This window comes from Hyperoodon ampullatus, assembly GCF_949752795.1.
Source record: "Hyperoodon ampullatus genome assembly, chromosome: X".
Taxonomy (NCBI): domain Eukaryota; kingdom Metazoa; phylum Chordata; class Mammalia; order Artiodactyla; family Ziphiidae; genus Hyperoodon; species Hyperoodon ampullatus.
The window spans coordinates 60,982,140-61,005,387 of NC_136913.1; the positions used below are offsets into that span (position 1 = coordinate 60,982,140).

General features: G+C 44.7%; 1 pseudogene across 1 annotated transcript; it reads right to left on the reverse strand.

Annotated features, from left to right (window-relative positions):
• Positions 1 to 821: 821 nt before the first annotated feature.
• Positions 822 to 6,798, reverse strand: LOC307069704 (uncharacterized protein CXorf49 homolog; annotated as a pseudogene). Its single transcript has 5 exons — positions 5,579 to 6,798; positions 4,155 to 4,231; positions 3,217 to 3,258; positions 1,194 to 1,273; positions 822 to 1,117 (listed from the first exon to the last, which is right to left on the reverse strand). The product of its transcript is annotated as an uncharacterized protein CXorf49 homolog (transcript).
• Positions 6,799 to 23,248: the final 16,450 nt, after the last annotated feature.

The following is a 23,248-nucleotide window of genomic DNA, read 5'->3' on the forward strand; positions in this document are numbered from 1 at the left end:
ATGCAGAAAAATTAGCTGATAGGCTTATGGGACTTTCCTTGTATGTGACTCTTGTTTTTCTCTTGCTACCTTTAGAATTCTCTCTTTAACTTTTGCCCTTTTAATTATATGTCTTGATGTGGGTGTGTATGGGTTCATTTTGTTTGGGACTCTCTGTGCTTCCTCTGTGTTTCTTTCTTCAGATTAGGGAAGTTTTCAGCCATAATTTCATCAAATACATTTTCAACCCCTTTCTCTCTCTCTTCTCCTCTGGGACCCCTATAATGCAAATGTGAGTATGCTTGATGTTGTCCCACAGCTCCCTTAAATTATTCGCATTAAAAAAATTGTTTTTTGCACTTATGATTGAGTGATTTCCAGTATTCTACTTTCCAGACTGCTTATGTGTTCTTCTCTGTCACCTAATCTGCTGTTAATTCCCTCTAGTGTATTTGTAATTTCAGTTATTATATTCGGCTCTGACTTGTCCTTTTCATATTTTCTAGTTCTTTGTTAAAAATTCTCACTGTGTTCATCTATTCTTTGCCCCAGTTCAGTTAGCATTCATATTACTACTGCTATGAACTCTTCATCAGTTAAATTATTTATCAGTTTCCTTAGGGTTTTTTTCAGCATGTTTTCTTGTCCTTAATTTGAAACATGTTCCCCTGTCTACTCATCTTTTTAAAACTTTCTCTGTCTCTATGAAATTAGGTGAGACAGTTATCTATCCCAGTCTTGAGGGTGTGTTCTTGTGTGGGACCATCCCTGTTCAGTCTGCATGTGCCCAGTGGCTCTGGAGGGAGAGCTAGATATGAAGTGAGCATGGGCTGCATCTTCCCCTAGGGCGTGGTGGCAGTCACTGCCCGGGTGGGAAACAGGTCTGGAGTTGAAGGGGCTAGAGCCAGAATAAGGTGTGAGCTGGGGCTGCTTCTCTGCTCAATGGCCCTCACTGCCCTTTCAGGTGTGGGGTTGGGACCTGAGGGGCCAGAGTTAAGAGCCCTGAGGAAGTTGGGTTTCTCCCAGGTGTGATGGCAGTCTCCACATTGGTCTGGGATATAGCCGGGTCCTGAGGGCTTGGGGCAGTATTTCTCTTCTGGTTTCACTTTTCCCCCAGTGTGCACACTGTGGTTAGAGGCTAGAGGGAATGGGCTCTGAGCCAGAGCGGTTCAGGCCAGAAGGGATGGTGCCATACCACTGAGCTGGTCCCATACCCTCCATAGTGTGCACTGGGAAGAGAGTTCCTGTGATGGTGGTCTCCAGCCTGTACTTAGCTTCACACTCTCTAGAGTGTCTGCAGGGACACAAGACCTGGAATGACTGTCTCTACAGGTTAGAGGCAGGTCCATAGTCTAAGCTGGCTCTGTTTCCTCGAAGTGCACACACACTCATTGGTAATGGCCTCAGCTCAGTGGGGAGCAGTGCCGAAGCAAGAGGGGCTAGAACATAAGCCTGGTACAGGCTGGACTGGGGGGGGGCACTGGGTACATCCTAAGAATCCAGCCAGAGGCCTGGGCAGCAATCAAGCCCACCTTCTCCAGGGAGGGGTTTGAGTGGATTAAGTCCCACGAATGTTCTTTTCTGACCCTGAGGTCTGTGACTGCCCCATCCCACATGTGGTCTGTCCACCTGAGCTCATGCCATGGACTCTGGAAGCGAGTCACTGTGAGAATATGGGGGAAGGGTGGACTCAAGTGCTCCCCATTGTCCAGGCGCAGTCACTCCTTACTTCCCATCCTCACTGCGCCCACCCTGCCCCTGTCCCGGGTAGCTCATGTTGGGTGGTCTCTTATGTGGGTCCCCTGATTCTAAGATGAGCTACTCTGAGGAGCCACTCTTCCCAATCTCATTCCATCCACAACCACAGTAGCTGTCAGACATCATAGGATCACAGAGTAGGATCGAGAGCCTCCTCCAGCGAATCCAACATTTCGAGCATCCCGACACCCTGTCGTGGGGTTTGGTGACTTCTGCACCCTCCCCCGCCTATGCTTTGGGAATTTAACGACAACCCTTGAAGAAAACAGATCCGACCCTTGCTTTTGCTCATTCGATGCCTTACAGAACCTGGACCAGCCTCTACTCCCTTTACTCCCTGAATCACATCTTTCTCCCTCAAGGGAGATTATCGCTGATTACTTTTATTCACACACAGGGACACACAGTCACCAACCTTGAATGTCCTATCTACCATCATACCCCCTTTTGTGTAGTAAAACACCGGTCTTTTGGGAAGGGTGCCAGGCAGAATCACTGCACTCAAACACAGATCTGTCCGAGTCTCAGGCTAGTACAGCCCTGGGTCCCGGCTGAGGGAAGGAAGTGCTCCCCAACCTCCAGTGAGGGGGAAATTGAACATGGAGCTCAGACTCAATCTCGTGTGTCGTAAAGAGGCAGTCTGGGAGATTGAGCTGGGACACAGAAATATAATTTCCAGGAAGATCTGTGTCATGGGGCTGGTGGAAGAGTATTTGATGGGGACCATGCAAGAACACAGATCTACTAACCACCCTTGCCATAGAACCTGACGGGCCAATTTCCACTCAAGGGTATAGAGACGACCAGGCTGGAGGAGGGTGGTCAGCTGGTGAGGGCAGGGAGGATGTGAATGCTTCCTGAGTGGAGCTCTGGAAGGGGGTCATGAGTTCCTGCTGATGGGGAGGGTGGATGGCAGAGATGAATGGGAACCACCAGACCCCAAAGGAGGAGGGTGGTTTGGAGAGAATTAGAAGAGGGCCTTCGGGGGCAAGGGAGGACGTGTCAATGTGGCCAGGGAGAGCACACAGAGGACCCAGACCTGGGGCAGTCCGCTGACTTGACTGCAGGGATGGTAGCAGAGGCTGGTCCAGAGTCCCCACCACAGGATGCGACAGATACTGTTCTGGAAAAGGCTCTGACGTGGAGCAGTGCCCCGCCCCGGCACCCTAACCCTACCCCTACCCCTCCAGAGAGAAGGCAGAACAAATAATATTAGAGGTACTTTATTTGGAAACTGCTGTGAAACTGGGAAGGGGGCAAAACAAGGGTAGAGGAAGCCCTAGCTGAGGCAGAACAGGAGGGAACGAGTTTGGCCACAGCTCCCGGGCTCCAAAGGTACCAGCTGCTCCTCTTGCAGGAAGACGATGGGCTCAACCTGTAAAACAGCAGAGTCAGGGAAGAGCCTCAAGCCAGGGCCAGCCCCCAGCCCTGCTCAACAGCCAGGACTGTGGGAAGGGGTACGGTGTGTGTAACACTCACTTCAAAGTGTCAGGATCATGAGAGCCATGTCCTTCATGGTGTCTGCAACAGGGACAGGCATTAGTAGGCACTCCAGAGAGAGGGATATGGAAGCCCGTCCCCCTATCCCCGTGAGGAACCGCGTAGCCCTGAAACCTGAAATCCCCTCCAGACCCGATGCAAAGAGCTCCGGGCCAGATCACTCCCCACCACCTGAATTGAATGTGGAACTGGTTCCTAAAGGGAAACAAAGTGTGCCAGCAGCTCTGATGCTGTGGGCCGTGCCACAACCAGTCAGATCTCGTCACACACACAAACAAACAATCCAACAAGAACCTTAGAAGCCACACCAAGCAGCAGTTCAAGGGAAAATCAACGAGGCATCTCTAAAAGTCCTATCAGAACGAGATTCCCTAGGACTGGTCTGGTTGGCAAAGTGTGCATGCAGTCCAGACAGTACTTTGCTACTTGTACACACGCCCAGCTGTACATGCACAGCCGGCTCCAGGGCCAGGCCTGCTAGGTTCTCCTCCCCACAGTGATGTTGGTCCCTGCGAGGCCGACTGCACCTGCAGCCCAGCCCCACCCCAGGTGCCCACCCGGGTTCTGAACTAAGACACCGCTGTCCGTCCCTGGTTCCTCATACCACGTTTCTTCTTAAGGTCGTCTACTTCTCTCTGTAGCACGAGACACTAGGCCAGCAGACACAGGAGGAAGAGAAATGATTAGTATAATCTGGCCTCCTCTCTCCTCCACCTTCTCCTCTCCACCGGGCCCTGCACCCCAAAGCCGGGTGGCTAGAATGGCAAGCGCTCCTCAGTGGAAAGCAGGTGGGCTCCCTCCATGGGGTACGTGATGGGGGCAGGGGAGGGGTGGCCCCACACATGTCAGCTGAACTTGGACCCAGATCCCACCCTCGAGTTTGGGCCTGCATTTCCAGGAGCCAGACGAAGCATTACCCAAGGACAGCTCGGCATTCCCAGTGGCTGCTGCGGTGTTTCCGGTCTTGGGGGATGGTCAAGTGGCTCCCAGTCACCTGAGAGGGAAAGGACACACAATCCAGCTTCCCAGGCTCCCAGTGAGGTGGAAAGGGTCAAGTGGGGTCTACCGTGAGGTGAGGCAGCACCACCCTCTGCTGGCAACCAGCCGCCCCTGCTCTGTCCAGAAGCCCGAACCTTCTCTCTGGGCCTGCCTCCTCTGTTACCCGGGGGCAGCCATTTCGCCATTGTGGTCCCCAAGCTATGTGCCTCTGGATTCGCCCCTCCCATAGCTGCAGCCACAGCCAGCACGTGGGAGAGCAATGTGGGCGAAAAGGACTTAACAGAAAAGGCTGTTCCCCTGTAAATCTGCACCCGGAGGAGCTGTTTGTGGCACTGCCACCGATCAGCCCCGCCGCACAAACACCACACACAGGATGATGTGGCTCAAGGCCAGCCCTGCCGGCACCCCGTCTCCTGTGGGAGAAGCTGCCTGGGAGAAAGGCTGTGCCCCCAACAGAGACAGAGCCAGAGCTTTCTGCCCTCCACCCCTCTCCCCTCCCCTCATATCAAACCCACGACACTCACCTGAGGGGCCAGGCCCACTGGGCATGACTTCTCCCTGGTTCAGGGCCAAGGGCTCTGAGTTTCCTGGATCTTGGGGGCCTCTGGGGTCGACCTCGCCACTGCTGGCTTTTCCACAATGCATGTGCGGATAAGATGTCCCTGGCCTGTGAGCTGGCAGCTGAAACAAAAATTTTTCACCGATTTGGACTAAGGAAGTGTGTGTGTGTGTGTGTGTGTGTGTGTGTGTGTGTGTGAGCGAGAGAGAGAGAGAGAGAGAGAGAGAGAGAGAGAGAGAGAGAGAGTGAGTTGTGTGATTCAGGCCGGGGTGAGGCAGGGAATTGGGAAGGGAACTGAAAGGCTGATCTCATTAGCACTTTCTCCCTCCGTCAGCCCCAGGCCAGCAGGCAGAGGTGATCTAGGGACAACAGTGGGGCACTGAGTAAGCCCAGGGCCCCTGCAAGGAAGGTCTGGGGAACACCTAGGAAATAGGATTCAGGAAGCTGGTGAGTCTAAATACTGAGGCTTTTTGGGGAAGCTTTTAAGGGATCCCCCGACCCAATTCAGCTACCAGCCCTCCCTTCCATCCCAGCCCCAGTCTCTCAGAGGACGCTGGAAACAGGCCAAGGGTGGAGAACCAGGCCCAGCACACCCGAAGTGCTACCTTACTGTTTGTCCCTAGTAAAAGGAGCCCGATCAGGCATCATAATGACCCAGTGACCGAGGGGCACCCAATGACGACCCCTGAGGGGTGGACAGAGGCAGCATGGGTGAAGACGTGTGCTCTGGGTGTGGTGGGGGCGGGGAAGAGTGGGGAGAGAGGAGGAGCCTGGCCTACTCACTTGGCCCTTTGGGGCTGGGTCTCTATTTGGGTCCTTATCTTCTCCCGCCACAGCTTCAGACTCCCTTGTCCACGTGACCACGGATTTCTTCCCAGCGCTGGTGTGCTTGGCCTGTTTGGTTCCGGAAGGGACCAAGGTATACCTCTTGGATCTCCCAAGCAGCGGAATACCAGAGACTGGGGGGAAGGTGGCCGGTTCCAGCGGAGGTGCCCAGATTCGCTGCCCCCAGGAAGGGAAGTTTTTCCCCAGGGCAAGTGTGGAGGCTCCCCCGAGGGATTTCTTCTCCAGGGTCCCCTTCTTCCTAGGAGTGACCTGCGGCAGGCCACCTGCCGTAGCAGCAGCAGCAGCAGCTCCCGGGTAGCTGGGCTTGCTGCCCCCGTTCCCCCAGAGCACGCTCTGCATTTTCTTAGGGGAAGAGATGCCCTGCCCTCCCACGCCCTGCCTTTCCACAACCGAAGAGAGTCGAGCCTGTCACGTGAAGGAAATTCTCCCTGACTTGGGAAATTCGAGTGTCTGGGAGTGTCCCCGGGATCCTCGGGTCTGCTGGGCTCGGCCTGGCCTCCTCCTCCGGGGTAAGTACTCACCGGCATCAGCTCTGTCTCACTGAACTCATCTGAGGACTCGGAGTCGGATAGCTGCCGGGCCAGGCCTTCCTCGGAGAAGCGCTGGTGATCCGCAGCCACGTTCAACCTACGCTTAGTGGCTCTCTTAGGATTCCCCCAGGCCCGGCCCGCTTCGGGCCCACCGAGGTGGAGAGGGCCGGCCAGAGCCGGCGGTGCTTCCCCACAGCTCTGGGCGGTCGCTCCTGGACCGCCGGGACCCGCCTCGAGGCCGGCGGACACTTCGAAGGAGGCGCAGGGCTCCGCTAACGGGTATGTGCAGAAGCCCAGCACGTCCCAGTCGTACAGCTGCTGCGTGGTGCCCGCCGCAGACTCCTCGGCCAGGTCCAGGAGGTCCCTCGTGTCGTCAGCCGGGGAGCCAGGTCGGCCTTCGCGGCCACACAGCACCGGCCCTCCCGCTTCCAGCATCTCCCGCTCTGACTGGAAGCCCCTGGGATCCGGGCAGCCGCTCCCACCCCCGCCGCTCGGCGGCTTCCTGGGCTCGGGGCCGCGGTCGGGTCCCCGCGGAACTGCGCGGCCGGCCGGGTGGACGCCGGCCCGCTCCTCGCCCTCTGGGCCGAAACCCGTTCCCCACACAGACACCTCATCTGGGGAGCTCATGTCGCGACCCGGGCGGCCGCGGAACCGGGGCGACTGTTGATGGCCCGAGTCGCGGTCGCGGTCACGGCGGACGAGGCGGGTGGCGCTCAGAGGGCAGCGCCAACCACCTCAGGCGCCGCACGAGCTCGCCTCAAACGAAACGACGCGCCACTTTCAGAGCACCGCCCACGCCCGCGCCGCGGCCTCCTCATTGGTCCGGCCCCCGCCAACCAGCGGGCGCCTTGTTCGCCTGTCCCCTCGAGGCCTAACCAATGAGGTCGGGGACCTCTTCTTTGCCCTCAAGCCCGTGGGCGGTCCGAGCAGTTGGCTGGTGAAGGGGATGGTGGGAGTGCCTCCCTCTGTCAAGACTCTCGGCCCGCCTCCCCTTTCCAGTTAGAGTCACAGCTCTGAGCCTCCGTTTCCCATCTATACAGGGGGTCGGGGAGTGAGGGCGCCGGGCTCCAGGGGTGGTGAGGATGAAATGTCAAGATGGAGGCACTGGACGCCTAGCACGCGCCGAAAGCATTTGCCAGCCTCCCTTCCACCGCAAGCCTTACGACCCAACAGGAGAATGGGCATGGGAGTCCCGCAGTCAGTGATCAGGGGTCGGCCAGAGAGCAAAGGGATCGTATTTTCGTTCTGTAAGGTCTCTGTCTCAACTGCTCCATGAAATGTGGCTCAGCAAACGTCATTGGCAGGCGGGTTTGGCGGACAGACTGGGGTTGGCGGACAGATTGGGGTTGGCCTCGCTCCATCAGCCCTTCCCACTCTCTGAGGCAAATTCAAAGAAGAGGAAATCGCAGTGGCCAGTTACACCCCAAAAGATGCTCGCCACCGCTGATCCTGGAGATGTGAACTAAAACCACGAATCGGGTTTCACACACTAGGTTGACAACCTTCAAAGAGCTTAACCATTCCGAGGGTGGGAGAGGTGAGGAGCAAACCCCTGTGGCGGTGGTGCAAGAGACCCATTTGGGAGGTAATTTGGCAGAATCCATTGAAAGCAACTTAGTGCCAGCACGGACTCTGTGCCTGGCACTCTTCTAAGCGCTGGGCATAAATAGTAATGCATCAGCGTGACACTCCTAGAACTATAGTACCAACTATTACTGGCCTCTTACCGGTGAGCAAACAGGCACTGAGAGGTTCAGCCACTGGCCCAAGGTCATTCGGCTCGTGGGGATCAGCGGCAGGATTGAAACCAATCAATCTGACTCCAGAGTCCTTGCTTTGAGCCGAAGACCTTAAAAAGGAAGCAAAAAAAAAAAAAAAAAGGTATTTCCTCTATGTTCCGGCAAGTCCGCTGCCTGGTACTTCTCCCGGAGACACGCTGGTACCTGTAGTGTACAGGAGCCCATGCACAAGGGTGTTGGTGATGGGAAAACCTGGGAACACTCCAAATTCCCATCAGTAAGGAAATGGATGAATGCAACGTGGCTTAGCATCCAGTAGCATAAAGCGTGGCAGTCCAACGGAATGCATCAGGCCATTCTCACAGCTTTCGAAAGCACCTGCCTGACTTCAAACTGCAAGTTGCAGAACGATGGCTTTGGATTCACATTTGTAAGTTAAATCACTTGCGTGCGTGGGCACACACACACACCAGTCAATCCTATGTAATATATGAGAATTCATTTAAGTATATGTACAAGTATGTTTTTAAAGTTTTGAAGGACGCACAACCAAGGCCTACCAGTTGTGATGGCGGTCGGTGTGGATAGCCAGGTGTCTCTCAATTTTTCTTGGAACTGTCAGTTCTCAGCTTCCCTGAGCTGAGCAGTACTGATGTCTGGGGGGTGGTGCCTCCCTTGGTTTCTATATGGCCCATGGGTGTTAGAATTTCCCTTGTCTGCCACCCAACTCCTACTCTGACACCCCTCCATTCCTCCCATACCTTCCTTCTGCTCCTTCCCGTTCATACTCCTCTGTCTTCAGTCACCTCTCTCTCCTGCATCCTGCTCTGGCTGACCTCCTGGAGAGTCCTGGCGTGTCTGAACCGCTGTTGCCTGTGGAACCCAAAGGCCCAGTTTTCTGGGCCTGCGTTTCTGCACCTGAGAAGCTAGCCATGCTGGAGAAGTTACAGAGCAGGGGAGACTGGGTGCACTGTAAATCTGCAATCCTCCTCCTCGAGCCTGCCCCCGATGGTGCCTGCCTGTTTGTGGATACCGCCCTCTTCCCCTTCTCCCAGTGACTTTTTAAGGCATGGTGTGCTATTTCAAATATGTTAAAATGGATAAGGAAGGATATAGCAAAATCTCCTGCATCCACCAGCATCCTATGAAACATTACCAGTGGATCCAGTGGAAGCCTCCATCTTCCCTCTCACCAGTTCCATTCCCTTCCTCCCTCCCCCATAGAGAGACTCCCGGAACTTCTCACCTTCTTCACTCTCTTCGTCCCTGTGGCTCTCCTACCTCCTCTTCCCATACATCCCATACGTCTCCAATGATGTCACTAATCTCTGCTTTACCCCGTTATGCTCACCAGGATCCAATACTGGTTTTGACGTACTCTCTTGGCCCGGGGTGGGAGCCAGTGGCAGAGGTTCCTCCTGGCTTTCCCCACCGTGATAGCTCTTACTCCACAGACCAATGACCCAATGTGTAGGTCATTGCTCCAACTGCCAAGTGTATCACTTAGAATTATCAGCTTGGGGACTGGAGAAATGACCACTATGTTTGTCCAGGGACCCAGTCAGCTCACCGTGAACTGATCTCTATCCCCAACTCCTTTTACTGCCAGAACCTCATAAGCCCCACTCTAATGGGGCCCCATCATGACACTTTGGGCTTCCGGGATCAATGTCAGCTCAGAAACTGTGTCCAGTAGTCCTAGATATGTCTGTGTCCGGTGCCAGTGTGCAGTCACCCAAGCATCTAAGAAAAGTGCTATGAACATTTGCATACAGATTTTTTGTGAATATGAGTTTTCATTTCTCTTGGGTAAATATCTAGGAGTTAACTTGCTGGATTGAATCGTTAGTGTATTTTTAACTGTTTCCAGAGAGTCTATACCATTTTTTGCATTCTCACCAACAATGCAGGAGAGTTCTAGCTGTTCCTCAGTCTGTCTAGCACTTGGTATTGTCTGTATTTTGTTTTTATTTCAGCCATGTTTATAGCTATGTTGTCGTATTTCATTCTGGCTTTAGTTATTTCCCTAATGACTAATGAGGTGAAACATCTTCTCAGTAGCTTACTGACCATCCAGTAAGCACAATGTCAGTTCGATTTTTTTTTTTTTGCTCATTGTTTATTGTGTTGTTTGATTTCTCATTACTGAATATCGAATGTTGTTTATCTCTTTCGGATACAAGTTTTTTATCATGTGTGCTTTGCAAATATTGTTTCCCAGTCTGTGGCTTATGCTTTCAAAAACAAAGAAACAGACAAAACCCAAATAACACAATTTAAAAATGGACAAAGGAATTGATTAGATATTTCTCCAAAGAAGACACATAAATGGCCTACAGGTATATGAAAAATGCTCAACATCACTAGTCAACAGGGAAATGCAATTCAAAACCACAATGAGTTATCACCTCACAACTGTTAACATGGCCAGTATTAAAAAAAACAACAACTCAAAATAGCAAGTGTTGGCAAGGTAGTGAAGAAAATGAATTCCTTGTGCATTGCTGGTGGGAGTGTAAAATTGTGCACCCGCCATGGAAAACAGTATGGAAGTTCCTAAAAAAATAAAAATAGAACTCCCATATGATCCAGCATTCTCACTTCCGTATATTTACATTTACATTACAAAATAATTGAAATCAGGATCTTGCATAGATCATTGCACTCCCATGTTCACTGTAGCATTATTCACAATAGCCAAGGGGTGAAGACAACCTAAATATCTATCAACAGGTGAATAGATAAAAGGTGGTGTATATAATGTATACATATAAGAGAATATTATTCAGCCTTTAAAAAGAAGGAAATCTTGCTATATGCTGTAGTATGGATGAACTTTGAGGATATTATACTAAGTGAAGTAAGCCACTCACAAAGGACAAATAGTGCATGTTTCCACTTATATGGGGTACCTAAAGTAGTCAAACTCTTAGAAGCAGAAAGTAGAATCCTGGTTGCCAAGGGCTTGGGGGAGGGGGAAATGGGGAGTTGTTGTTCCACGAGTATAGATTTGCAGTCATGCAAGATGAAGAATTCCAGAGTTCTTATTACAACAATGTTCATATAGTTAACAACACTGTACACTAAAAAATTGTTAATAAGGTAGGTTTCCTATTATGTGTTTTTGCAATAAAAATGAATTAAAAATAAAGTGCCTTATTCAATGGCTTTTCGTATATTCACAGTTGTGCATCTATCACAATCAATTTTAGGATATTTTTGTTAGCCCAAGAAGACACCCTGTATCCCTTACCCAACTCCCCGAACCCCCCAACCCACCCCCAGCCCTATAGGCAAGTAATAAACTACTTTCTGTCTCTATGATTTGCCTATTTAGGAAATTTTGTATAAATGGAATCACACAATATATAGTACATGTTGTCTGGCTTCTTTCACTTAATGTAATGTTTTCGAGGTTCACCCATGTTGTAGCATGTATCAGTACTTCAGTTATTTTTATTGCCAAATAATATTCCATGGTATGGGTATACCACATTCTATTTATACATTCATCAGTTTATGGGCATTTGGGTTGTGTTTAGTTTGGGAATGTTATGGATAATATTCCCAAACTCAATGCTGTTAAGCATATTCATATACATTTTGAGTTCATGAGTTTTTGTGTGAACATGTGTTTTCAGTTCTCTTCGGTAGATCCCTAGGAATGGACATTCTGGATCATATGGTAACTCTATGTTTAACTTTTTAAGAAAACACCAGAATATTTTCCAAAAAGATTCAACTATTTTACATTATCACCAGAAGTGCATGAGGATTCAAATTTCTCCAAACCCAAATATTTGTTATTATCTGTATTTTGGATTATAGCCATCCTATTGTTTTTGCAACATGGTATCTCATTATGGTTTTGATTTATATTTCCCTACTGACTAGTGGTTGTGAACATCCTTTCATATGCTTATTAACCATTTCTATACCTTCTTTGGTTAAATGTCTATACAAATCTTTTACCCAATTTTTTAATGGGATCATTTTCTTATTTATTTATTATTCTTCTTCTTTATTCTGCATACAAGTTCTTTGTTAGATCTGTGACTTTCAAATATTTTCTCCCAGTCTGTACCTTGTCTTTTCATTTTCTGAATAGTGCCTTCTGAAGCATAAATGTTTTAAATTTTGACGAAGTCCAATTTATCAAGTTTTTCTTTTATGGATCATGCTTTTGGTGTTGTATCTAAGAAATCATCGCCTAGCTCCTGCGTACAAATATTTTTCTCCTAGGGTTTCTTTTAACAGATTTATAGTTGTAGGTTTTACTTTTAAGTCTCTGATCCATTTTGCATTAAGTTTTGTGTGTGCTGTGAAGTAAGGTTCTAAGTTTGTATTTTTGCATGATATCCAGTTGTGCCAGCACCATATGTTGAAAAGACTATCCTTTCCCCATTGAATTGAAAATCATTGACCATAAATATAAGGAGAGTTCGTTATTTCTAAACTCTCGATTCTGTTCCATTGATCTATCTCTATGTCAGTATCACACTAACTTGATTATCTGTATTTTTATCGTAAGTTTTGAAATCAGAAAGTGGAATCTTCCAAGTTTGTTCTTTTTTGAAGTAGTTTTGGATATTCTGTTTTGTTTTGTTTTTCATTTCCATATGAATTTTCTGGATCAGCCTGTGAGTTTCTACAAAGAAAGCCTGCTGAAATTTCGATAGAGATTGACTTGAATCTATATGTCAATTTGGGGAGAATTACCATATAAATATTGAGTCTTACAACCATGAGCATGCAATGCCTTTGCATTTATTTCGATCATCTTTAATTTCTCTCAACAAACATCAATTTGTGTTTCTCAGTGCATAAGTATTACATTTGGTTTGTTAAATATATGCCTAAGCATTTTATTCTTTTTGATGCTATTGTAGCTAGAATTAAGTGTTCCTTAATTTCATTTTTGGATTATTTGCTACATGTATATAGCAATAAAATTTGTTTTATATATTACTCTTGTATTCTGTGATCTGTTGAACTTCTTTATTAGTTCTACCGTTAGATCCGTTTTTGTGGATTCCTTAGGATTGTCTGCATATGAAATCATGTCATCTGAGAATAAAACAAACTCCCTTTTTATTTCCTATCTGGATGACTTTTAGTTCTTCTTCTTCCCTGTTTGAACTGGCTCAAACTTCCAGTGCAATAATGAATAAAAGTAGTGAACATGTCTTTGTTGCTGACTTTAGGGAAAAGGTATGCAGTCTTTCACTACTAAATATGATGTTAGCTGTAGGTTTTTCATAGATATCCTTTATGATGCTGAAGAAATTTCTTTCTATTCCTAGGTTTTTTTAATTGTTTTTATCATGAAAGGTGGTGGAATTTTGTCACATGCTCTTTCTGTGTCAGTTAATATGATAATGTTTCAGTGCTTTCTTCTTTTAAACTAGTGTATTACATAAATTGATTTTTAGATGTTAAACCAACCTTGTATTTCTAGAATAAATCCCACTTGGTTATGGTATATAATCCTTTTTATATGTTTCTGAATTCAGTTTGTTAATATTTTCTTGAGGGTTATTTCATCTATATTCATGAGAAAGATTGGTATGCAATTTTCTTTATTTTGGATGTCTTTGTGTGTTTTGGGCATCAGGGTAATTGTGCTGGTCTCAGCCAATCGATAGTGATACTGTCAGCTAGAAATACCTGGAGGCACTTATCTGTACTCCAAGGCGAGCCCCCACAGATATTTCCCCTTTCAGAACCAATGTTGTGGTTGAACTAGCCCTTGTGGTTCTTATTATAATTGCAAGATGCACCTCAGCAATAACCTTTAGGAGGCTGTGAAAGGACGAAGTTTATTACTCATAAGTCATGGAGGGTACATGGCATGCCTTGGACCACACAGAAAGGTTGTGGGTGGAGAAAGAGAGCTGGGCCCTGGGGTTATGTTTTTATCGGGGTCAAGAGTGAGGGGCCTAGGGTTTCTCAGATTCACTCTTTATTGATGAATTTAACACAGAATGGGAATTAAAGCACAAGAAGGGAAAAACAAGCAGCCAAAGGGTCAGTTATCTAAGTCAATCAGAGATCTCTAAAACAAAGGAAACTTCAGGGGTGTGGTGGCCTGACTCTTTACCTAGTCGTGTAGTTGGCAGTTTGTTCTTTTTGATATAGCTGTCTTTGAAGTGGTGCCTCAGCAATCAAAAGCTTAATGTCAGGCACTTGCATTACAATTAAGAAAAAAAAAACTGTCAGAGGCTCACACTACAGTAATATTGGCCTACTAGAGCTATTTTGAAAGTGTTCATTCCTCTTCTATTTTCTGGAAGAATTTCTGGAGTGTTGCTATTATTTCCGTCTGAAATGTTTGATAGCATTCAGCAGTGATGCCATCTGGACAGGAGCATCATTGTGGGAATATTTTTAATTATTAATTTAATTGATTGTCTATTATTGAGTCTGTTTTGAAGTTTGTGTCTCTCTACAAATGTTTTCATTGCATATATGTGTCTAATTTGTTGGTATAAAATTTTTCATACTATTTTCTTATGTTTTTTTAAATTCAATAGGCTCAATGGTGATGTCTCCCTTTTCAGCCCTGATTTTAGGGATTCCTTAGGAATCTTTTTTTTTTCTTGGTCAGTCTGCCTAAGGTTTGTGATTTGTTATCTTTTTAAAAAACCATCGTTTGGTTTCATTGTGTTGTCCAAGAAAATTAATCAATAGTCAATCGAAGAAAAATGGAAATTTTTATTTGAGCCAACCTGAGGACTATAACCTGGGAGACAATCTTCAGAAAACTCTGAGGACTGTTCCACCCATTGGAGGTAAAACCGTGATATAAGTTTTTGAGACAAAGTAGCATATTAATAGTTTACATAGTCCAACAAGGCGAGTAGTGGGTATTAATGAGGCATTACAGGATTGAGAAAGGAAAGTTATCTCTTAAGGAGTTACCTCGCTGATTCCAGGAGGAAATTTCTTTTTCTTCTTTCTTTCTTTCTTTTCTTTCTTTCTTTCTTTCTTTCTTTCTTTCTTTCTTTCTTTCTTTCTTTCTTTCTTTCTTTTTTTTTCTTTTCTTTTTTTTGGTGTGTGGGCATTCCTGTATCTTTTAAGGGGATCTAGTTAATGTATAATGTGATGCACAAATCACACTAAAGGGGAGAGGGTAGTGGCTCAAATGGGCAGAGAGAGAATTTTATGTTTAAAATGTTTCTTGTCCTGCCTGAAAATAATTTTATTTCATTAATTCCACTTTTGATCATTAATCTTTCAATAGAAAGCATTAGGTGATCAAGTATTTGGTCCCTAAATGCTAGGGTGGTTCTTTACGTGCCTTGGGTCCATCATGTCCCTCGATGCTGGGTCCTAATAGCCCGGTTCTTTCTTTCCTTTTAGGGGGTGCTACTAGTAAGATGTCTGGCAAGGACTAACGGCCAATTCCAAGTTGTCCAATAGGACTTGCACCAATTTTACCTTGCATGTGCATTGTGCATGTCCATTATTTTATAGAGAACTATAGATGTGATCAATAGTTTCCAGTTGTTTAGATATCATTATCTTAGTAGGAGCAGGTGATACACGGTGCAAAAAACAAGAAACTAAAACTTTATAAGTTACACAAACTGTAATCAAAGTTGGAAATAGGAGCAACAATATCATTAGTAAAGATTTAAGCCAATATCCTCTGGAACCATACCATTTTCCTAGCCTTTCCCTTAAACTGGGAAGACGATCATTCAGAGTGGAAATCCAATTTTTCATACGCATCATAAGCGGGGGTTGCATTAGAAGACTCATCAGGTATAAGAACAAAACATTCACTATGTATTACAGCATAAGCTCCCCTTTGGGAAGCTGTTAGAATATTGAGGGCCATGCAGTTCTGTAGGACTGCTTTTCTCATCATGGAAATTTCTGAACTGAGCAAACACACGGCTTGGTTACTATCATTTAAGGCTTGCTGGGTGAATTTTGTTAAAGCCTCTATATGAGTAATGATATCTTCTATTCCAAGTGAAGGAATAAATATTGCAGCCAAATAATCATACCATTGGAAAACTGATTGAACCCAACATGCCCACATTGAAAGCAGGATGACAGCGGCTGTTTTCAAGGCTACCTGTAGGTGACATTGAGCCTAAAGGAAACCAATTGTACACCTTCCTAACCAATCTGGGGAGATCCAAGGTCAAAAATTTGTTGTATAAACCTATTGGGTCCTGTTAGAAGCTATCCCACAACTTTAACATCTGGTGAAAACTGTCTTTCAGACATTGAAACATACACCCAAAGGTTATCAAATATTAGGTAGGATTCATTTGGGATTTAAAAACATTTACTAATGTGTATCTTGAGGCCATCGTTCTGCAACTTGCAGTTTGAAGTCAGGAGGATGCTTTCTTCTTTTAGTGTCTCTCTTGTGGTTTGATGATTTTCTTCAGTGTTATGTTTGTGTTCCTTTCTCTCTAGTTTTGGTATATCTATAGTAGGTCTTTGATTTATGGTTACCATGGAGTTCATTTATGTTGACCTATAACTATTTGATTTAAACCGATAGTCATATATATTCAAACACATTCTGAAAGCTCTACATTTTTTACTCACCTCCCAGCATTTTGTGTTTTTGATGTCATATTTCACATCTTCATGTCTATCATTTAACTGTTTATTGTAGTTACAGTTGATTTTACAATTTTTGTCTTTTAACCTTTGTACTAGCTTATTTAACTGGTAAATACACAGCCTTTATGATATAATTGCTTCACCAGTATATTTTCCCCGTCCTTTAATTCCTTATTTCCTGTTGTAGCCAGTGTTTTTTTTTTTTTTTTTTTTTTTTTTTTTTTTTTTTTTTTGCGGTACGCGGGCCTCTCACTGTTGTGGCCTCTCCCGTTGCGGAGCACAGGCTCCGGACGCTCAAGCTCAGCGGCCATGGCTCAAGGGCCCAGCCACTCCGCGGCATGTGGGATCTTCCCGAACTGGGGCACGAACCCGTGTCCCCTGCATCGGCAGGCGGACTCTCAACCACTGCGCCACCAGAGAGGCCCAAATATTGAGTCTTACAACCATGAGCATGCAATGCCTTTGCATTTATTTCGATCATCTTTAATTTCTCTCAACAAACATCAATTTGTGTTTCTCAGTGCATAAGTATTACATTTGGTTTGTTAAATATATGCCTAAGCATTTTATTCTTTTTGATGCTATTGTAGCTAGAATTAAGTGTTCCTTAATTTCATTTTTGGATTATTTGCTACATGTATATAGCAATAAAATTTGTTTTATATATTACTCTTGTATTCTGTGATCTGTTGAACTTCTTTATTAGTTCTACCGTTAGATCCGTTTTTGTGGATTCCTTAGGATTGTCTGCATATGAAATCATGTCATCTGAGAATAAAACAAACTCCCTTTTTATTTCCTATCTGGATGACTTTTAGTTCTTCTTCTTCCCTGTTTGAACTGGCTCAAACTTCCAGTGCAATAATGAATAAAAGTAGTGAACATGTCTTTGTTGCTGACTTTAGGGAAAAGGTATGCAGTCTTTCACTACTAAATATGATGTTAGCTGTAGGTTTTTCATAGATATCCTTTATGATGCTGAAGAAATTTCTTTCTATTCCTAGGTTTTTTAAATTGTTTTTATCATGAAAGGTGGTGGAATTTTGTCACATGCTCTTTCTGTGTCAGTTAATATGATAATGTTTCAGTGCTTTCTTCTTTTAAACTAGTGTATTACATAAATTGATTTTTAGATGTTAAACCAACCTTGTATTTCTAGAATAAATCCCACTTGGTTATGGTATATAATCCTTTTTATATGTTTCTGAATTCAGTTTGTTAATATTTTCTTGAGGGTTATTTCATCTATATTCATGAGAAAGATTGGTATGCAATTTTCTTTATTTTGGATGTCTTTGTGTGTTTTGGGCATCAGGCTAATTGTGCTGGTCTCAGCCAATCGATAGTGATACTGTCAGCTAGAAATACCTGGAGGCACTTATCTGTACTCCAAGGCGAGCCCCCACAGATATTTCCCCTTTCAGATCCAATGTTGTGGTTGAACTAGCCCTTGTGGTTCTTATTATAATTGCAAGATGCACCTCAGCAATAACCTTTAGGAGGCTGTGAAAGGACGAAGTTTATTACTCATAAGTCATGGAGGGTACATGGCATGCCTTGGACCACACAGAAAGGTTGTGGGTGGAGAAAGAGAGCTGGGCCCTGGGGTTATGTTTTTATCGGGGTCAAGAGTGAGGGGCCTAGGGTTTCTCAGATTCACTCTTTATTGATGAATTTAACACAGAATGGGAATTAAAGCACAAGAAGGGAAAAACAAGCAGCCAAAGGGTCAGTTATCTAAGTCAATCAGAGATCTCTAAAACAAAGGAAACTTCAGGGGTGTGGTGGCCTGACTCTTTACCTAGTCGTGTAGTTGGCAGTTTGTTCTTTTTGATATAGCTGTCTTTGAAGTGGTGCCTCAGCAATCAAAAGCTTAATGTCAGGCACTTGCATTACAATTAAGAAAAAAAAAACTGTCAGAGGCTCACACTACAGTAATATTGGCCTACTAGAGCTATTTTGAAAGTGTTCATTCCTCTTCTATTTTCTGGAAGAATTTCTGGAGTGTTGCTATTATTTCCGTCTGAAATGTTTGATAGCATTCAGCAGTGATGCCATCTGGACAGGAGCATCATTGTGGGAATATTTTTAATTATTAATTTAATTGATTGTCTATTATTGAGTCTGTTTTGAAGTTTGTGTCTCTCTACAAATGTTTTCATTGCATATATGTGTCTAATTTGTTGGTATAAAATTTTTCATACTATTTTCTTATGTTTTTTTAAATTCAATAGGCTCAATGGTGATGTCTCCCTTTTCAGCCCTGATTTTAGGGATTCCTTAGGAATCTTTTTTTTTTCTTGGTCAGTCTGCCTAAGGTTTGTGATTTGTTATCTTTTTAAAAAACCATCGTTTGGTTTCATTGTGTTGTCCAAGAAAATTAATCAATAGTCAATCGAAGAAAAATGGAAATTTTTATTTGAGCCAACCTGAGGACTATAACCTGGGAGACAATCTTCAGAAAACTCTGAGGACTGTTCCACCCATTGGAGGTAAAACCGTGATATAAGTTTTTGAGACAAAGTAGCATATTAATAGTTTACATAGTCCAACAAGGCGAGTAGTGGGTATTAATGAGGCATTACAGGATTGAGAAAGGAAAGTTATCTCTTAAGGAGTTACCTCGCTGATTCCAGGAGGAAATTTCTTTTTCTTCTTTCTTTCTTTCTTTTCTTTCTTTCTTTCTTTCTTTCTTTCTTTCTTTTTTTTTCTTTTCTTTTTTTTTTGGTGTGTGGGCATTCCTGTATCTTTTAAGGGGATCTAGTTAATGTATAATGTGATGCACAAATCACACTAAAGGGGAGGGGGTAGTGGCTCAAATGGGCAGAGAGAGAATTTTATGTTTAAAATGTTTCTTGTCCTGCCTGAAAATAATTTTATTTCATTAATTCCACTTTTGATCATTAATCTTTCAATAGAAAGCATTAGGTGATCAAGTATTTGGTCCCTAAATGCTAGGGTGGTTCTTTACGTGCCTTGGGTCCATCATGTCCCTCGATGCTGGGTCCTAATAGCCCGGTTCTTTCTTTCCTTTTAGGGGGTGCTACTAGTAAGATGTCTGGCAAGGACTAACGGCCAATTCCAAGTTGTCCAATAGGACTTGCACCAATTTTACCTTGCATGTGCATTGTGCATGTCCATTATTTTATAGAGAACTATAGATGTGATCAATAGTTTCCAGTTGTTTAGATATCATTATCTTAGTAGGAGCAGGTGATACACAGTGCAAAAAACAAGAAACTAAAACTTTATAAGTTACACAAACTGTAATCAAAGTTGGAAATAGGAGCAACAATATCATTAGTAAAGATTTAAGCCAATATCCTCTGGAACCATACCATTTTCCTAGCCTTTCCCTTAAACTGGGAAGACGATCATTCAGAGTGGAAATCCAATTTTTCATACGCATCATAAGCGGGGGTTGCATTAGAAGACTCATCAGGTATAAGAACAAAACATTCACTATGTATTACAGCATAAGCTCCCCTTTGGGAAGCTGTTAGAATATTGAGGGCCATGCAGTTCTGTAGGACTGCTTTTCTCATCATGGAAATTTCTGAACTGAGCAAACACACGGCTTGGTTACTATCATTTAAGGCTTGCTGGGTGAATTTTGTTAAAGCCTCTATATGAGTAATGATATCTTCTATTCCAAGTGAAGGAATAAATATTGCAGCCAAATAATCATACCATTGGAAAACTGATTGAACCCAACATGCCCACATTGAAAGCAGGATGACAGCGGCTGTTTTCAAGGCTACCTGTAGGTGACATTGAGCCTAAAGGAAACCAATTGTACACCTTCCTAACCAATCTGGGGAGATCCAAGGTCATAAATTTGTTGTATAAACCTATTGGGTCCTGTTAGAAGCTATCCCACAACTTTAACATCTGGTGAAAACTGTCTTTCAGACATTGAAACATACACCCAAAGGTTATCAAATATTAGGTAGGATTCATTTGGGATTTAAAAACATTTACTAATGTGTATCTTGAGGCCATCGTTCTGCAACTTGCAGTTTGAAGTCAGGAGGATGCTTTCTTCTTTTAGTGTCTCTCTTGTGGTTTGATGATTTTCTTCAGTGTTATGTTTGTGTTCCTTTCTCTCTAGTTTTGGTATATCTATAGTAGGTCTTTGATTTATGGTTACCATGGAGTTCATTTATGTTGACCTATAACTATTTGATTTAAACCGATAGTCATATATATTCAAACACATTCTGAAAGCTCTACATTTTTTACTCACCTCCCAGCATTTTGTGTTTTTGATGTCATATTTCACATCTTCATGTCTATCATTTAACTGTTTATTGTAGTTACAGTTGATTTTACAATTTTTGTCTTTTAACCTTTGTACTAGCTTATTTAACTGGTAAATACACAGCCTTTATGATATAATTGCTTCACCAGTATATTTTCCCCGTCCTTTAATTCCTTATTTCCTGTTGTAGCCAGTGTTTTTTTTTTTTTTTTTTTTTTTTTTTTTTTTTTTTTTTTTTTTTACTTCAAGAAGACCTTTTAACCCTTCTTGTAAGGTTGGTCTAGTATTGATGAACTCTTTTAATTTTTGCTTGTCTGAGAAGCCTTTATCTCTCCTTCAATTCTGAATGATACCCTTGCTGGGTAAAGTATCCTAGGTTGTAGGGTTTTCCCTCTCAGCACTTTAAATCTTATCCTGCCACTCCCTTCTGACATGCAAAGTTTATGCAGAAAAATTAGCTGATAGGCTTATGGGACTTCCCTTGTATGTGACTCTTGTTTTTCTCTTGCTACCTTTAGAATTCTCTCTTTAACTTTTGCCCTTTTAATTATATGTCTTGATGTGGGTGTGTATGGGTTCATTTTGTTTGGGACTCTCTGTGCTTCCTCTGTGTTTCTTTCTTCAGATTAGGGAAGTTTTCAGCCATAATTTCATCAAATACATTTTCAACCCCTTTCTCTCTCTCTTCTCCTCTGGGACCCCTATAATGCAAATGTGAGTATGCTTGATGTTGTCCCACAGCTCCCTTAAATTATTCGCATTAAAAAAATTGTTTTTTGCACTTATGATTGAGTGATTTCCATTATTCTACTTTCCAGACTGCTTATGTGTTCTTCTCTGTCACCTAATCTGCTGTTAATTCCCTCTAGTGTATTTGTAATTTCAGTTATTATATTCGGCTCTGACTTGTCCTTTTCATATTTTCTAGTTCTTTGTTAAAAATTCTCACTGTGTTCATCTATTCTTTGCCCCAGTTCAGTTAGCATTCATATTACTACTGCTATGAACTCTTCATCAGTTAAATTATTTATCAGTTTCCTTAGGGTTTTTTTCAGCATGTTTTCTTGTCTTTAATTTGAAACATGTTCCCCTGTCTACTCATCTTTTTAAAACTTTCTCTGTCTCTATGAAATTAGGTGAGACAGTTATCTATCCCAGTCTTGAGGGTGTGTTCTTGTGTGGGACCATCCCTGTTCAGTCTGCATGTGCCCAGTGGCTCTGGAGGGAGAGCTAGATATGAAGTGAGCATGGGCTGCATCTTCCCCTAGGGCGTGGTGGCAGTCACTGCCCGGGTGGGAAACAGGTCTGGAGTTGAAGGGGCTAGAGCCAGAATAAGGTGTGAGCTGGGGCTGCTTCTCTGCTCAATGGCCCTCACTGCCCTTTCAGGTGTGGGGTTGGGACCTGAGGGGCCAGAGTTAAGAGCCCTGAGGAAGTTGGGTTTCTCCCAGGTGTGATGGCAGTCTCCACATTGGTCTGGGATATAGCCGGGTCCTGAGGGCTTGGGGCAGTATTTCTCTTCTGGTTTCACTTTTCCCCCAGTGTGCACACTGTGGTTAGAGGCTAGAGGGAATGGGCTCTGAGCCAGAGCGGTTCAGGCCGGAAGGGATGGTGCCATACCACTGAGCTGGTCCCATACCCTCCATAGTGTGCACTGGGAAGAGAGTTCCTGTGATGGTGGTCTCCAGCCTGTACTTAGCTTCACACTCTCCAGAGTGTCTGCAGGGACACAAGACCTGGAATGACTGTCTCTACAGGTTAGAGGCAGGTCCATAGTCTAAGCTGGCTCTGTTTCCTCGAAGTGCACACACACTCATTGGTAATGGCCTCAGCTCAGTGGGGAGCAGTGCCGAAGCAAGAGGGGCTAGAACATAAGCCTGGTACAGGCTGGACTGGGGGGGGGCACTGGGTACATCCTAGGAATCCAGCCAGAGGCCTGGGCAGCAATCAAGCCCACCTTCTCCAGGGAGGGGTTTGAGTGGATTAAGTCCCACGAATGTTCTTTTCTGACCCTGAGGTCTGTGACTGCCCCATCCCACATGTGGTCTGTCCACCTGAGCTCATGCCATGGACTCTGGAAGCGAGTCACTGTGAGAATATGGGGGAAGGGTGGACCCAAGTTCTCCCCATTGTCCAGGCGCAGTCACTCCTTACTTCCCATCCTCACTGCGCCCACCCTGCCCCTGTCCCGGGTAGCTCATGTTGGGTGGTCTCTTATATGGGTCCCCTGATTCTAAGATGAGCTACTCTGAGGAGCCACTCTTCCCAATCTCATTCCATCCACAACCACAGTAGCTGTCAGACATCATAGGATCACAGAGTAGGATCGAGAGCCTCCTCCAGCGAATCCAACATTTCGAGCATCCCGACACCCTGCCGTGGGGTTTGGTGACTTCTGCATCCTCCCCCGCCTATGCTTTGGGAATTTAACGACAACCCTTGAACAAAACAGATCCGACCCTTGCTTTTGCTCATTCGATGCCTTACAGAA